At 36.3% G+C, this 16,910-nt stretch overlaps 1 protein-coding gene across 8 annotated transcripts in view; it reads left to right on the top strand.

The window, feature by feature from the left end:
- RASAL2 (RAS protein activator like 2) overlaps window positions 1–16,910 on the top strand; it is a 303,510-nt gene that overhangs the window by 200,884 nt on the left and 85,716 nt on the right. Inside the window, exon 1 of one of the 8 annotated variants that reach the window (XM_014561397.2) lies at window positions 3,741–4,349. The exons of the other annotated variants lie outside the window; for them this stretch is intronic. The gene's annotated coding sequence lies outside the window, so the exon portion shown is untranslated. Of the gene's footprint in view, window positions 1–3,740; window positions 4,350–16,910 lie in introns of those variants that run through there. 8 annotated transcript variants of the gene reach the window in all.

The raw sequence follows: 16,910 nt of genomic DNA, 5'->3' as shown, positions 1-16,910 counted from the left end.
GAGGGATATTTGGTTTGTTAACAGAACTTTGCTGTTGATATCAGTGCTGTCACGAACTTTCTTCTATGTATCTTCTTTTATCTATTTGCAGGAGTTCCTCTTTGCTAGGAGTTCCTCTTTCCACCTAGGAGTGGAATTTCAGGGTATTAGGGAGAATAAATGTTCAACTTCAGCAAATAATGCCAGACTGTTTTCCTACCAGTAATGTACATGAACTCCAGAGAGATCCACATTCTGCCTAATACTAGATATTGTCAGAATTTTTAATCTCCATAATGAAAATAAGTGATTAATATAACCTGATTACCAGTGATATTGAACAATCTTTCATAAGTCTGGCTTTATATGTTAATGCTTTTGTGAAATTATTTTCCTCTCTTGCTCATTTTTTGTTGAGTTGTTATGGTCTTTCCATTAATATTTAGGCATTCTTTTTATGTATCTTGGTAGTAACCTTTAAACAGTTGTGTGTATTGTGAGTATATTCTCAATTTGTAACTAGTCTTTTCACTTTCTGTGTTTAAGGTCGTTGGATGGACAAAAGTTCATAATTTTGTACAAACCCATCAATCTTATATTTTATAGTCAATATTTCTTATTTCTTATTTACAAAATTATTTCCTACCCCAAGATCTCAAGATATTTTTTATTAGGAGTTTTAAATTTTTATTCTTGACATTTAAATCCTTACTCCACCAAGAGCTGGTTTTTACATGTTTATACTTTTTTTTAATGTTGATAACTTTTTCCTGCCATATTTATTGAATAATCTTTCTTTCCCCCCATGGACCTAAGAGCACCCCATCTGTCATATGTAAAGTTTCACATTTTTTTTGCAAATGTCCTCAATTTTCCTTATTGAGCTTATCCCTAGTTTATAGTTTCTTCTTTTCTTTTTTTTTTTTTTTTTTTTTTTTTTGGAATGGGACCTTTTCTCCCTTTAATTTTTCTAATTGGCAATTGCTGATACATAAGGAAACTCTCAATTTCTGTTTATTTATCTTTACTCTAACCTTCTTACTAAATCCTTTTATTGTTTTTCAATTGATTATCTTATCCCCTTTTGCCATCCCCACTTAGGAATACATCTTATTTTCTGCAAATATTTATCACTCGTTTCTTTTTTCCTGATATGTATGCCCTTATTGCTTGTCTTACCACATTGCTAGAACCTCTTACCAGTAACATGTAATAGGCCCTGGTGAGCCTCCATCCTGTTAAAAAATAATGCTGATAATGGATAGCTTTATGCTGATCCTAACCTTGATAAAATGTTTTTAATTGTGCATAATATTACCACTGGTTTCTGTATCCTTTATTAAGTTAAGGAAGTTTCAGTCTGTCCCAGATATTCTAAGATTACTTTCAGAAGGGGTACTGGGTGTTTTTAGTTGCCTTTTCAGCATCTCTTGATATGATTATTTGGTTTTTATCTTTTAATCTATCACAATACTATATTAAAATGTTTATTTATTTCTCCCAAGTCACAGATACAAAGCCAGGAAGACCAAAGCCAACAGGTCGTTGATAATATAAACTTGTCCTTTTTAATATTCTTTAGAATCCTTAGACTGTGTGTTTGTCATCCAGCAGACGGACGCTGTGCTTGTCCTCTTACTCTGTCTCATTTTTTTTAGTAAACATCATTAATGAGTTTTCCAAGAGATTTAAACTTGTATTATTTATTAATTATCTTCAAAAAAATCTGAGAATCTCTTTTCATTCTCACTAAATACATCACTGCTGAAACATAAGGACACATTTAAGGAAGGCAAGGCAGTGACTTATCACCATAGTTTCTACACCGTAGCCAAATGGTGATGTCTTTAGGTGAACTGTGAATGAGACTGTTCTAAGTGGCTGTAGGACTTTGATAAACCTTTAACTGAGTTGTTGTTGTTGTTGAATTACGTTCTCCTGTCTGTGGCAGCTTCTGCTGCCCCAAACCTCAAGATCTTTTCAGCATATAAGACCTTAATAAAATAGAGAACACAAGAAAAGAGAGATTTGTGTTTGTAATTTTGTGTTATTTTTCCTAAAGATAGCCCCCAAACTGTACAAGCTTCAGGCCCCTCAACCCCCAAGTCTGCCTCTGCATGTAAGCCAAGAGGAGGAGGGGGTGCTTGTTTCTTCCAGTCCTGGCCCCCATCTGTGCTAAAACTGCTGGAAGGCTGAGCTCTAATGATACAATGCAAAGCAGATAGTTTTTTGGTTACTTTCAGTAATTAAACAGTCCATTTACTCTACTTCAATTTAAAATTCTATCTGATACTCAAATTAATTCCCTCCCACCACCCCAACTTTGAGTGGAAGATGCCCAGTTGATTTTTTCACTCCTTCTATCCATAGGTATCCCTTCCTTTTCTGGTTCTAACTCTTCTGATGTTGGAGCTGGGAAATGGGTTTGAGAAAGGGGACACAAGTTTTTCCTTAACTGGACATCCAATTACAAGGCTGCAGGCTGCTTCACTGCTGCATCTTGGTCAGTGTATTTATTATCTTGATAAGGCTGCTGTTAAAAAAAAAAAAAGAATGAATTTGTAATACTTTTCTTTTTTAAGTCTTCTCAATCAGTTGGTACTGTTACTACAACTACTTTTAAGTCACTGTCTGTCAAAATGACTAATTTTAAAAAGAGATCCTAAAATATTCAGCCTGAGATCTCCTGCCAATGTGGAAGCTGTTAAAACTTTTAGAGCAGCCAACCAAAACTTCAGTAAATATTAAGTGAACTCGTAAGTGCCAGGCACTGCTCCAGCCCCAGGGTTACAAAGCTGTGTCCTTAGGGAACTTACAAAGTTACTAAGGGTCCAAATGAAGAATAATGAAACACATGGAGAGAAGGGCATGGATTCAGGATATATTGAGATAGTAACTCTAAGCAGTGAGAATTCTCTCTGAAGGCAGATTGCTAGAATACAGAGAAAGCGTAGATTATTAGAAACAGAGCTAATGTTTTGCTAAGGCAGAGGAAAGCCCTGTCTTTTTAAGAGTGCTTTTTTTTCCCCTCACAGTAACAAACCCAGTCAATCTCCAGAGAACAGGAATGTTAGTGATTTATGGGTCTGTGAAAATACCTCTTCTGCTTGATTTTTTTATCTCTGCCTATTAATAAGATATAAGCCTGTGAAATAACCCTAAATCAAACCCATGTAAATATGTAATGTAAATCATGTTAAAAAAAAAATCCATCTGGATCTGACTCCTTCACAATGACATTATAAGTGTGACAGCAGTTGAAGGACAGTCATTTGCTACATTGATGGATCTTTGAATCTTCAGCCCAACAAGCTCACTTCTCTTACTTCTTTCAGATTTCAGCCTTCTTTCCTTTACGCACACGCGCGCGCGCGTACACACACACTCACACACACACACCCTTTTCTTTCTCGCCAAGAAAGACAAAGCTATTGACAACAAGCCCAGAGTTGCCCCCAAGTTCCGACCACCGGCTCGAATTCTTATGAAGTGGACTTGTAATATCCTTAATGCTGCTGTTGGCAGTCAGTTACAGATTCCATTATTGTCGATCAATGCAGTCGCCATGCGAGGTGGGGGGAGGAATGGAGGAGGAGCAGAAGAAAGGAGGGACGAGAGCTTCCTATTCACAGATTTATCAACCTGCCTTTGCTCGCAGGAAATCTTCGTTAAAGGGGGCTGGGATGCTGTTGAAACAGCTAAAGCAGGAAGGGGTTAGGGGGGCTGCATTTTTCTTGGGCTGACTGAAAGGAAATTTGAAAACCTTTCTTCTCAGAACAAAACAAAATGCTGAATTTGTTCTTTTGCCTTTGTTTTTGTTTGATGATATGATTTACTTAACTGATTAGCTATTGTGCTGAGTGGTTATCGAAGCTGCTTCAGTGTAGGAACCTGTTTCTTTTCGTTGAGTATCTTTATTCTTTATTTTCCTTTGCTTTCTCCTGACATTGAACACAAATCATTATTCACTTTTATCCTGGCTTTCTCTTTCAGGCTAAAGCTTAACACCAAGAGACTGAAGGACAAATCTCTCTTCCCTTCTTTTCTATCACCCTCTTTTAACCCTCTCTGCTTCCTCCCCTCTCCCCACCCCGTTGTATTAGATTGATGTCACAGAGACAGAATTCAGAGTGGAGGGAGGATCACATTTTCTCTTTCATCGTTACAGCCTAGCCAGCAGTTTAAGTGTTAGACCCCCCCCCCCCAAGAATTGAATCTCTGTGTCTTTCTTTTCCCGCTCCATCATTCAGTAATTGTGCTCTGTATGGAAAAGTTTTCTGGCTGGAGAATGAGTCTCCTTTCCCCCGGTGATGTGGCCGAGTGGTTGGATAGTAGCACGGAAGAGGAGAAGAGCCTTCTGTCATTTCTGGGTACGGTAGGGCTCCGCTTGTTCTTTTAACCCTTTGTTGTCTGAACTTCTCTTACTTTGGGGAGTAAAACCCCGAATTTTCTAAAATCCACTTTTGTATTTTTAAAAAGGGGGAAGAGGAATTAACGGAATATGTTTAAGCCATTTGCTTTTCAAGTTTTGTTTATGTCTGTAGACATAGTGCCACCAACAGTGGCTATGAGAAATAAGAGACAGTTTGCTTGGCTTTAACAAAGAGTGCCAGTTCCGTGTGCAGGGCTTACCGTGTCATCTGGTCAGCTGTTCATGGTATTTAGAGAACTTCTCCTAGCCAAAATATATTATTGTTTTACTATACTTTTCAATCCAGTGGTGATGAGGCTTGCTGTGTGACATTGTGAGTAGGCTTTGTGTGCAAGAAAAGCCAGCATACAGATTGAGAAGTAGCTTTTATGCAATGCTTGAAATATTTGCAATGTTCATATGAAAGATTTCGACCAAGAATACAATATAGGACACAGGGACCAGCTATGACTTTAACTCCCCATTTGTGGGTGCTTGCTAATAAATGTCTTAGTAAAGCAGTGATTGATCGTGGGATTACTGATATAATAAATTCCTAGGAAAGTTAGGTTATAAATCCAGTTGTATCTTAAATATAATAGAACTTGATGCTTATAAAAATCCTGTGTGTGAATACTACTTTGTTAGATTAATAATTGTTTTCAAATTTATCTTTTTTATCAATGTGATTTATCATAATGTATTTCCCTAAATATAAGTATACCTTTATTATAAATGGGCACAATTTATGGTGTCCTAATTTATGCCTCATGAATATTCTCTGTGACCTATGAAAAGTCTTCTGCCATTCCAAAAGATATCTCTATCTTATTTTACCTTCTTTATTATATTTAGCATAAGTTTCTGTTTCGTTTTATTTAGTTGAATTATGTTTTTAATCTTAGCATTCTATAAATGATTTTTTTATGCACTTTTGATCTGAAGAGTCATCCTAATCAAATTTTTTCTGATTCTATAAAGACTCAGGTATATCTATTTAAATATTAATCCTATTCTTAATTTGTTTATTGTGGCCTCACTTACCTTGGGCATTTGGGTGACTTTAAGAAAACACATGTACCTCTTAGCTCCTCATTTCTCTGAAGCTGCTCTTAATCTACTTGCTTCACATTCCCCTCCCCCCCCACACAGAAACATCAGCGAAGAAAAGCAAATACAAATATCCCTGAGTAAAACCAACCACTTAGACCCCACTGCATTGTGGGAAGGGAAAGTGGTCATCACTAAACATCGTCCCCTTGCTCTTGCATGATATTTTTATGAATTCTAATTATCTGTCTTCAAGATTAATGTATTTCCTTTTTGGACCATTACCTTACTATGCCTAAAAAGAATTTGATCAAATAAATAGAGATGAGCAAATAAAAAGTACTATCTTTTGTGCCCCTTCCCACCCCACTCCCATTGCTGTTTAGGCATTGATGGGGGTAATACAGACAAAGGATGTTAGAGCATGCTTAGAAGAAAAACGCAAATTCCTACAAATTATCCACGTAATGGAAGGTAACCTGAGCATATGTAATAGATAAAACACAAGTAAGTCAGAGTCATGATTCTACTCAAGCACTAAAACGAGAAGTTAGTTGCTGAGTGTGTAGATGGCTGTGTATCCCAGGCTCTGCTGTGGCAGGGCCGAGCCCTGCTTGTCAGCAGGTCATACTTGGGGGATTGAAGCCCAGTCCTGACCACAGGCAGCAAACACCTCCATCTGTGGATAGACGGGATTTTTACTAAACTGTTCTAGAGGAACTAGAAGCAAAACTCTCATTGATATAGCTTGGAATAGCTTGGCGATTAAGCAGAGCCCTTGCAGTGAGTCGTTTGCTAATGTAGTTACCGTTAATGAGAATGTGCTTTCTCCAGTGATGACGCTAATAGAAAAGAATCTGCTTTATGGTGAATCTAGGACAAGTGGAACTGAAAGGGACATTGAATCAGAGAACCTGTGCAACTGTGCTTTCTTGGCCTAAGGAGTTTCATGGCAGATTTCCCTCTAGGAGAGGAGACGAAAGAAAAGCCCTCAGTGCTGTTTGTGCTTCACTACTTCATCTCTGCATAGTAGCCACTTACCTGATGTCCAGGCCTTCCTATTAATTAGTGCACTGCTTGTTTCATGAAACTTCATAAAACTGTGCCCCCTTCATCATTCTATTTAAAAACTTCCATGGTTCCTTCATCACCTATCAGATAAAATTAAAACACCTTACTCTGGAACTTATTCTGGCCCTTCCACCTGACAGTCCAGTGTTCCTTTCCATGGTAGCAGGTTGAGGGTGAGGAGGACCCTACATTTCGCCAAACTGATTAACTTTCTGGATCTTGGACAAACATTGCCCTTTCTTACCTTTGTGTGTGCTGTTTCTTCTATTGGCAATGTCCCTTCATCCAAACTGAACTTTCCAAAACCCTAGCCGTGTTTCCTATCTTGCTCATGAACAAGATACCATGCTAGGTGCTATGGCTGGATACAAAGGATTATAAGATAAAGCCGCTTGTGAGAAGCACAGAGTTTGGGGATTAAACATGAATTACGCACAACTAAGTGAGAAAGATTTAATGATAATTCAAGACAACCATGGAGAAAATAAAATATGGCAATACCTGATTGTGAGTTGAATTATCCAGGCAAAAACCGCTTTGGGGATTTGAAGAAGGGAGATACCATTTTTGATTAGGAACACTGATGATTGCCTTACAGAGATAGCATTTAATCTCAATCTTAAAAGAAAGAATATATTTTCATGGAAATGGTGAAATTTTTTGCGTGAAGGGAGTGTTACAAGGAATATTAATTTATGTTCATGCCCAGTGAGTAAACGGATTTGAACAGAATGGGAAGTTCACGTAAAGAAGTAATGAGAGATGATACTTGAATGATATTTGATGGCTCACTGTTTAGGGCCTTTCAGGGCAGGCTAATTAGTGACAGTTTTTTTTATCCTGAAAGCAGTTGGGGTAGAATTAAAGATTCTTGAGCTAGAAAAAGATATGGTCAAAGTAGTTCTTTAGGAAGATATATCTGAAACTGTCATATGAGGGGGAAGAGATTAGAAGTAGTTAAATCTGTTTGAAAGCTATTAAGTGGTCCAGATATGAAATAAATGCCTCTGTTTTAACACTTAACCCTGTATATTGTAGTTAGTTGTTTGCTTATTTATTTAATCTAGATTGTAACTGTCTTTGCAGCAGGGGTTGTCTTTTCAGCACCCAGTGCACTCTAGTTGCAGATGAACATTTGCACAGCTCAGATGAGTAACTGCGATGAAAAGATGGACAGATTACAAAAGATCTGGTGACTGATAGGAGGAATGGGGAACAACATGAGTCAAAGACTGTTTTTGAAGTTGGGAGGATGGTGGTACTATTAACAGAAATAGAGAAGTTGGGGAAGGGTGCCCAGTTTTTGAGGGAAAAGGTGAGTTCTGTTTAGATATATTGACTTTGAGGTGACTAGTACACCTCTGGGTAGAAATATAGTTTTGATGTTTGGAAATGAAGTCACAGGTAGAGAGCAACACCTGGGAGCCATTAGAGAAGATAGTTGAAGCTCTGAGCAGTTATGGTGACCTCTGTTGAGGGACTGTCAAGAATAAGCAGAGAGCAGGGACTGAATCTTGAAGAGCCGCAGAGGTGGGGGTGGGGATGGGCTAGAGAGGAAGAGGAGACACTGGGCAATCCTAATGGGGAGGAAAGCCAGGATGGTGTGTCATAGCAAGTGATAAGGCAGAAAAGGTTAACAATGTGGTCAGTAGTGTCACTGGTTACAAAATCCCAAGAGAAGTCAAAAAAGACTACTGGATTTGATAATTAGAAGATTCTTGATAAACTGTGAAGCTATATCAATGCTATTTCATTCATTAGAGTTGAGGGCGGAGTAGTCAGATATTACAGGATTGAGAAAGACAGCAGACTGTGAAACAGTCACGGGTACCTCTCTTGCCTGGAGAAATCTGTGACTAATAATAGAAAGGAAGTTACCTTTTTTAAAATTGGGGAGACTTGTGCATATTTTTAGATAGAGGAGAGAGCAAAATATTGAACTTACGAGAGAGGAGGATAACTAAGAGAATAAAATCCTTTATAGGTCTGAGAGTGAGGGTGGGATTAAGGGCACAGAACTGACCTTTTGAGAGGGAGAAGGGAGGAACTCATACAGGAATCAGAGATTCACGCATCCCGCAGTTATGGAGTCTTCTCAAGTATGTGTGGAATCTTTATGCAAACAGATAATAGATTGGGACATAAACAAATCTCAACAAATCCAAGTCTTTAGAGCATACAAACATATTCTCTTGATCATAGATGAACTAAGTCAGAAATTAGTACCAAAAATTTTACTTTTAAAAACCTTTACTTTTGGAAACTTTTAAGGTTATTTATTATAACTCTTTATTCAATGAAGAAATAATAATGAAAATTATAAAATACTTAGACCTGAACATCCTGAAAATAGCACATATCAAAACTTGTAAGATATTGCTAAAATAGTTACTAATGGAAAGTTATAGCCCTAATCTTTTATATTGAAAAGGATAAAATTAAGTGAATCAATGAAGCATTAAACCCAATAGGTTAGAAAAAAGAAAAAATAGACCTAAATAGGGAAAGAAAGAATGAAGATAACAGCAGATGATAATGAAGTGGAGGACAGAGATTAAACGTAATAGAGTCAAAAGCTAAGAGCTGTTTTTTAAGAAGTCCAATGAAAACAGATAACACTGTCAAGATTTGATCAAGACAAAAGAGAAAGCATAAATAAACAATGTTAAAAGTGGGGGAAAGGACACAATTATAGAAAATCAGAGACCTAAAAAATAGACTATCATGAACAACTTTATGCTAATATATTTGAAACTTACAGAAAATGGACATTTTAAGGAAAGATATAATTTATTACAATTGACTGTAGTAGGAATTTAAAAAGTAAGTAGGCCTGCTACCTATAACCATTAAAGGAATTGAATCAGTAGTTTAAAGTCTACCACCAATTATGGTTTGATTTCTTATATAACTTGACTTCTGAAAAAGAATGAACGCTGAATCACACTTGGATTAATATTTACAATCAATGATAAGGCATTTTCATTGCAAATGAATAAATGGACATTCTGGTATCTAAAATTTTTTTTAAAAAATGCTAAGAACCATACTAAAACCTAAGCTTTGCAATTGAATCCATATTGAGTCCCACAGATGGTCATGGTTACCTTAGGGTTTTTAAGTCTTACCTTCTTTGTCTAGGGGGTAGCCTTAGAAAAGAAAAGAAGAAAAAAAGAGAAGTTCTTTCAAAAATTTTCCTTATATGCAAATAAAAAACTAAAGGAAATCAAGCTGAACAGTTATCTAAAGAAAATGGAAATGAATAAGAAACCATCAAGACTTAAACCTGATTATGTTTAAGTGTGCTTCTTAATAAAACCTGAAATTTTGTGAATTTTTAAATAGAATGGTGCATAGAAGGAAAAACTTGATCTCCCATGAAGCTTCTTTATCAAAATCTCAATTATGGTGGAAGATTCAAGTTAGTATACATAAAATAAGAGTGATTCTTACACTTGACTAGATGGTACACTTTAATGCCATTTGTGAATTAGAAATAGCTAGAAAATTTATTAATGATTTTATTATGAATTACATTAAACCATCTGAAATTGCTGATATTTTACCATCTTAACATATAAAAAAAATGTATGATCACACGTGTTTATTGAAGGAGACAAAAAGTGGCCAGACTGTGCTCAACTTTTTCTTAGTTGTTTAGTTAGAATTTAGTTGTTACCAATTATCTTTTATTCTGTTTCAGTACTCTGTGAGACAAGCAAGAATGGGTGCAAATGGTTTATGGAAGCATTGTGGGAGAAATACTTAAAATTGAGAGAATTATATTTATTGAAATTTGTTTTATTTGAAAATCTAGACAGGATCCCCATTATTCAAATCTTGCAGCACACGACCTGAGTTTTAGAACAGTGTAATGGGCAGGACTATAATCTGGTACCCAAAACTAGAGAGCATATAATCAAGTCATATGAATTTATACAAATGTATTACTTAGAAGTCAAAGAAATGTGAATAATTAGGCCTAATTTTATGGAAGTAGATGAATTGAAATTGGTATTGATGGTAACCTAAGATTTGGCAGATACATGAAAACCATTAGCAAAGACAGGCGCAAGGGAATGAAGATGGCCTGTTTTAAGATCAAAGATCATCTGACTAAGGCAATTTGTTGGAGAGTGTTGGCAGAAAAGAGTGACTGTGTAAGGTGGGGGCTAGGTGATTTTTGTTCAATGCCTGATTGTCTGTCTTTAAGATCTCTGGGAAGATAATTACATCAAGAAAGTAGTGTTTTAGGGAGATTAATCTGGTAATGGTGAGCAGGATAGCTTTAAGCAGAGAGAAACCAGGCATCAGTGAGATCAGTTAGGACGGCCCTGCCATAATTTACAGGAGAAAAATAAAAAGTCCTGGGCTAGAGTGATACATGGTAGTGTAAATAAAGAGAACAGAAAGAAGCCAACAGTCATTGTGAAGACTTAATAGTGTCCAGTAGCTGAAGTGGTACAGATGAACATCATAGACTCCTGCCTTTTCTGTTACTTTCACTAGTAAGTGGTGTCCAGTGTAAAGGGTTTTTGTTTTTTATACAGTGCCACATGCATATCTCAGTAAATGACCAAGTTCTCATCTTCATATTAGAGGCTTAAATATTTGTATGTTTTCAATACTTACAATGCTTTTTATTAATGTTTGTTTTGGAGTAAAACCCAAACTAGTTTTAAAAACCCTGGGGCATAATCAAGGATCAGATTTTTTTAAAAAAGATTTAGAGATGAATACTGAAATCATGGTATGAATAATCTAATTATACCCAGAATTATATATGAAACATGCCAGTAATGAGAACATATTAAGTCAGCTATAGAAAAAGTAAGCTCTTAGAACATCTGTGTAAATTAGAAGATGTATTGTCTCCCAGAGTTGAAGACAAAATATTATTCACCAAAATGAAGCTATGAGATTTAAAAAACCTTGTAAATAACTAGATTGAAATATTCAAAACAGTCATTTTATGCTGAACAATGCTTTCTAGTTATTTAGAGTTTGTTCTTTGTAAAACCTAAAATCTTAATGCTTTCTATCTGTGTTTGGCCTAAGTGGTACTGAAGATTACTTTATGAGGATAGAAAGGCAGGTTCTTTTAACACTTTTTAAGAGCAGTTTTAGATTCACAGCAAAATTAAGAGGAAGTTACAGAGATTTCCCATACATATACCCTGCCCCCACTAATGCACAGCCTCCCGCATCATCATCCCCCACCAGAGTGATACATTTTTTACAGTTGATGAATCTACACTGATACATCATAATCCCCGCAAGTCCACAGTTTACATTCGGATTCATTCTTGATGTTGTACATTCTGTGGGTTTGGACAAATGTGTAATTTTTTACAGTATCATACAGAGTATTTTCGCTGCCCTGAAAGTCCTCTGTGCTCTACCTTTTCATCCCACTCCCTAAGGGCAGGTTATTTTTTTGAAAAGGTTTTTTGTCATTTTTCTATTCAAGGAATCAGTAGTAGGTATTCTTTATAGTGTGACTCCTATTCTGTTCACATTCTTTCACCATTACATGAAAGGAACCTCTCTCCGTCTTTACCCCATTGCCTCACCCCTCTTTGTTCCTTGACTGGGGTATCCTTATTAGCATCAGCATTCCAGGATTGAGAGTTTTCTTTGATGGGATTTTGTTTGCAGTAAATTATCCCCAAAGAGTATGATTTAATTCTTTAAATATGTGAAGAATTGTGTGCATATTGTTAAAGTTCTTTGAGTTACTTTTAGGAAGAAGTAAGACAATTGGAGTTTCCATGATTGTTTATCTTATTTTTTCTCCGAGACAGCCCATTATGCGAAACACACAGAGAACAGATAGCATGCGTGGTGACTAGAGGTACAGGCGCTAGATCCAGACCACGTGGGTTCTGATCCTGCTTCTGCCCGTTACCAGCGTGCAGGCAGGGGCAGAGGGCTGAGAGGACTTCTCCCCGTTTCCTCATCTGTAAAATGGGGGTGATAATGCCAATTCCAGAGAATCACGGTGAGAATCACAGAGAAGATTAGCGTAAACACTTAGCATGGAATAAGGAATAATCAGTGATAGTTTGATGTCACAGTTATCCTTGGTAAGTTTTTATTATTACTGTTAAGATCCCTGTTGTTATCACTAAGAACCAGAGATACGCTTTGCATTTGAAACTTAAGATACCATGTTAATATCCCTGAGCTGTTTTTTCAGCCTTTCTGGCTAGCTACTGTTTGCATTAAAACTGTTCTCTGTCATCTTATCCAGTATCATCACGTGAAACCCTAAGCTGAAGAAACGGAATACTTGTGGGTGTTCAGATTGCTTGACCAGACAGAAATCTGTTTTCCTATTATAGTAACAAGAAGAATTTTTTAAATAATAATAATAATAATAGAGAATAAGTTTGTTGAAGTAAAGAAAAGATGGGGGAGACTAGATGGCTCTGCTTTCTGAGAATTCACCACATTTCTGTACTTAGCACCAATTTGTACGTATCGAAATAAGTGTCACGGGCATGCAAACTTGAAAGGCCTGCTTGTTTGAGTGAAGTAGTGCAGTCTGAGTGATACAAATCAGATGAATTAAAGTGGCTCTGGGGAGCTATACTTTGGAGCAGTTGACTGTCAGTGACTGTCAGTGCACTGGCTTTGCAGCAGTAAAAGTGGGACGCAACAGAAAACGTCCCACTGCAGATCAGGTGGACGACATCTGTGCGACACCCAGGTGCTGTGCTGTTAGCAGCTACAGAGAGGCAGGATGTGATCTTCTTCTCTTTGCTGTTGTCACTTTTCCTTTATAAAATTGTTCTCTGCCTGCATCTTTGGCTCCCATTACCTTTAGGAATCCTCCAACAAAAAGTACTAAGTTTTGTGAAACCCTTTTTTCTTTCACATTTGCCATTTTTTATTAAAGCCCCTCGTTACTGAAGAGGTACACAACCCATTTCCTAATACTAGTCTTTCCTTCCTATTCTGTTCCTTAAATGTCTTCTATGCCTCCTGTGGAAGAACAGTTCTCCTAATTTAGAATTCACAGCATGGGAAGATAAGTTATTTGCCTAACTCATTCATTAATAACTTGAGCCATGGACATATATCCTATTTATTGTTGTCATGATTTACACAATATAGGGGAAAATAGATGACAGTGAAGTGAATTCATTCACAGCAGCACTGTACACACTGAAATTTCAGTTACTTGAATGGGTGAACAGAGTTTGGTGTGTATTCAATTTTCTATTATGCTTTGTTGAAATGTTACTGATTTTTAGAAAAGTTATTGAAATGAATTAAAGAATTCCCTTTTAATAATAATAATAATAATAATAATAATAATAATAATAATAATATAGGAACACTTGTTTTCCTAAATATAGTATCAAAAATATTAAAGGGGCCTGTGAATAATTATAACTGGCAGAGCATTCACATTAGTTCATGCTTTATAATTCTCTGTACAGCGTTACTAGGAGTTGGCTTGGGTTGCTATTGGTGTGAAGTGTTTAGACATACTGTATGTGCCAAACTGACTGCATCTATGAACATGTCATGTTTTTCTGGTCTGTCATAACTAGAGAATTTTGCTGTGAGAAGGGTATTTTGGTTCCTTACATCCTTGTCCACCAGATTAAAACTTTATAAACATCTTTCTTCTTTTTGTTTATTGTTCGCTTTGAATTTTCTGAAATTACTGTTACACTGATAAGGTTATTCTCTTTTTAAAATTTTGCCTCCACTTTCATCTAACAGAGTAATTGGTTCTACCTCAGGGGCTGCCCCAAGAATTAAGTAAGATAGATAACTAGACCCAATGGTTAGCACATAACACACATTCAATAGTAGCTCCAAGTATCATAAAAATAGAAAAATATTTCTGTCCTAGACAAATTATTCATAAAAGAGGTGCTTAAATAATTTTGTAGTACACTTTTTTGTCCTAAGAAAAGTTTTTTTAATCATTTCCTCTACTAAAAAGAAACAAACTATGGTAACTCATTCTAAAAGTGAGAGATAGACATGTCAGAATTCATGACACGATAAGCTCTGCTGTTTATGTTAAGTATACACATAGATAACGTGGTGGTATATGAAATTTGGTTACATGTGACTAAACAAAAAGTAAATATAGTTGACGATTATAGATATTCGTCCATAATGGCATTACATAACTGATACCTTTCTCATCTAACTTATTTGCAGAGGCTTTTAGAACCTAATCCTCAGTTAATATGATAAATATTTCCCTTACTGTCTTTCCAAACATAATAATATTCTAGAATTATTTCAGTCACATCCATTATTCAAAATCCTAAAAAAGAAAATAATTAAGGAAGTGTCAGTAAGTGTATCTCTGTGGCATTTCTACGGGATTTCTGTGTTTTGCTGAAGTGCATATCACCAGCTGGTTTTTCTTTCAGAGTAAAAAGCTCCGATGTGTAGGCCTCCAAGGCCTGCATGATTTGAGCACGCATGCCCTAATTCCTCTTAGACTTTTGCTGTTGCTTGTCCCCACTTACTGACACCTGTCCCATTGGTCTCCCAGCTGCATTTAACCCAGAGGCTTTGTATTGGCCTCCTCTGCCTGCAGTGTTCCTCCCTGATAAATCTGCAAGGCTGACCTCTTCACTTAAGTATTGGCTCTCACCTACCTCCTCTATGCATCTGCCTATAGTTATTGTAGTAAAATTACTGTACATCTTTATCTCCCTTACCCTGTCCTACTCTTTTTCATTCCCTGAACTATCTTTTTTTACGTTGGCTTTCCTATAAGTAAACTATAGGGCATGAACACATGAGTTCTGTTCATTGAATAGGCACAGCTTCCACCAAAAGTGCCTCTGTCCCTGGAATCATCCAGGTGTCAATTTCTTTGCCACTCTTTTCAAAGAAAGCACATTGACACAGAGGAAAATGTATATGTTAAGGAAATTACATTATAATAATATACTTTGGATTTAGAGAGCCCCATTCTTCCAAAAAGCTAATTTTGTATTAAAGCATATAAACTCATTCATCTTGTCTTCATCTCTGGTTGGTCTGAATAACCCAGCTTAGTAATAAAGACCAGAGCAGGAAAGGTTGAAATGGCTTACACATAATCACACAGATAGTCGGTAGAGCTGCTAAGAAAAGCACCCAAATATTCTCTGTGTTCAGTGCATCATCCTATGTGGAGCAGTATTGGAGGTTCTCTCATTATTATAAGTCATCACCTCATCTTAGTTCATACCCAGTGGAAAAGGACATGAAGAGATAAATTTAAAACTTAACTGCGTTTTTTTAAAACTGTTGTTTGTCTTTCAATCTGAAGATGAAAATTAGTATTTTTAGAGGATGAGAAAGTGAACAAAACAATTTCAATCCTCTGTCTTCCGAAACAGTATTGTATGCCTCTTGTCTCAGAGAGTTAGCATATTTTTAAATGACTGTAATTAAATATTGTGACTATGAAAGAATATTAATTTTTATAGCAGGTGAAAATAATACAGTAGTGTGTAGCATGAGTGGGGTAGGGCAGAGAGCTGTCTGATTTTGGCCTACTGGAACTGATACAGATTTTCCTTCCAAATCAGCAGAAATGTAGCTGTAAGAGCATAGTAGCAACTTTCCCTCTGCTTGGAGATTGAAAGTTAAAGGTAGCTGGACTAGTTTAAAGGCAGGTCAGCCTGTGACTGTTGTAGCAAGGTGTTAATTCTGCTCTTGCTGTTGCTGCTCCCCTGTTTCTAAGTGGACATTGGTTCTTGGGGTGTATATTCTTCTCAGCTTTGAAATAGTTATGAATCTTCTGAGAACTAAAGACGCTTAACGTTCAAAGGCCTTTTCTGCATTAGCAGATAAGTTGCATTGTTGTGGGGTCTGAGAAAGTCAAGAAGTGTAGACTTCCTTCCCTTACCCCACTGGTTGATTTAGCATACGTTGTTTCCTTACTTTTCCCTCTTTAATGGCAATTGTTCAACCTTCAAGAATAACTTAATGTCCTCTTTTTGAACCCAATGACATTTTTTAAGCTACATCAGAGTTATGATTTTGTTTTCATGGTAAAGAAAGAGGATCTAAAGAATTTTTTTCTTTAGAAGTACAACAAAGAACATATTTGTTAGAGTTTGAAATGTGGTTGCTCATTTTAGCCAAAATAATTTTAAATAGCTAAAAGCATTGAAATATATTTACTTAATGAATTCATATGCCTAAAAACTAAAATTAGATGTTTAGAAGACAGTGAAGAAATAAGTTTCTTTTTTTTCCCCTTAGCCAGAACATTGCAAATTAAGAAAAACTGTTTACTAGGTCATTTTATCCTTGCTAATGGAACTTATTTTTCCTCCCAATTTGGTTTCTCCATCACTTATTCAGAGATTAAAATATATTATATTGTAATACTCAATCTCATATATCTTCTAGCGATCAGTAA

Source organism: Camelus ferus, chromosome 21 (genome assembly GCF_009834535.1).
Source record: "Camelus ferus isolate YT-003-E chromosome 21, BCGSAC_Cfer_1.0, whole genome shotgun sequence".
NCBI classification, from domain to species: domain Eukaryota; kingdom Metazoa; phylum Chordata; class Mammalia; order Artiodactyla; family Camelidae; genus Camelus; species Camelus ferus.
Note: the sequence above shows the minus strand (reverse complement) of the source record. Positions and strands in the feature narration are given on the sequence as shown.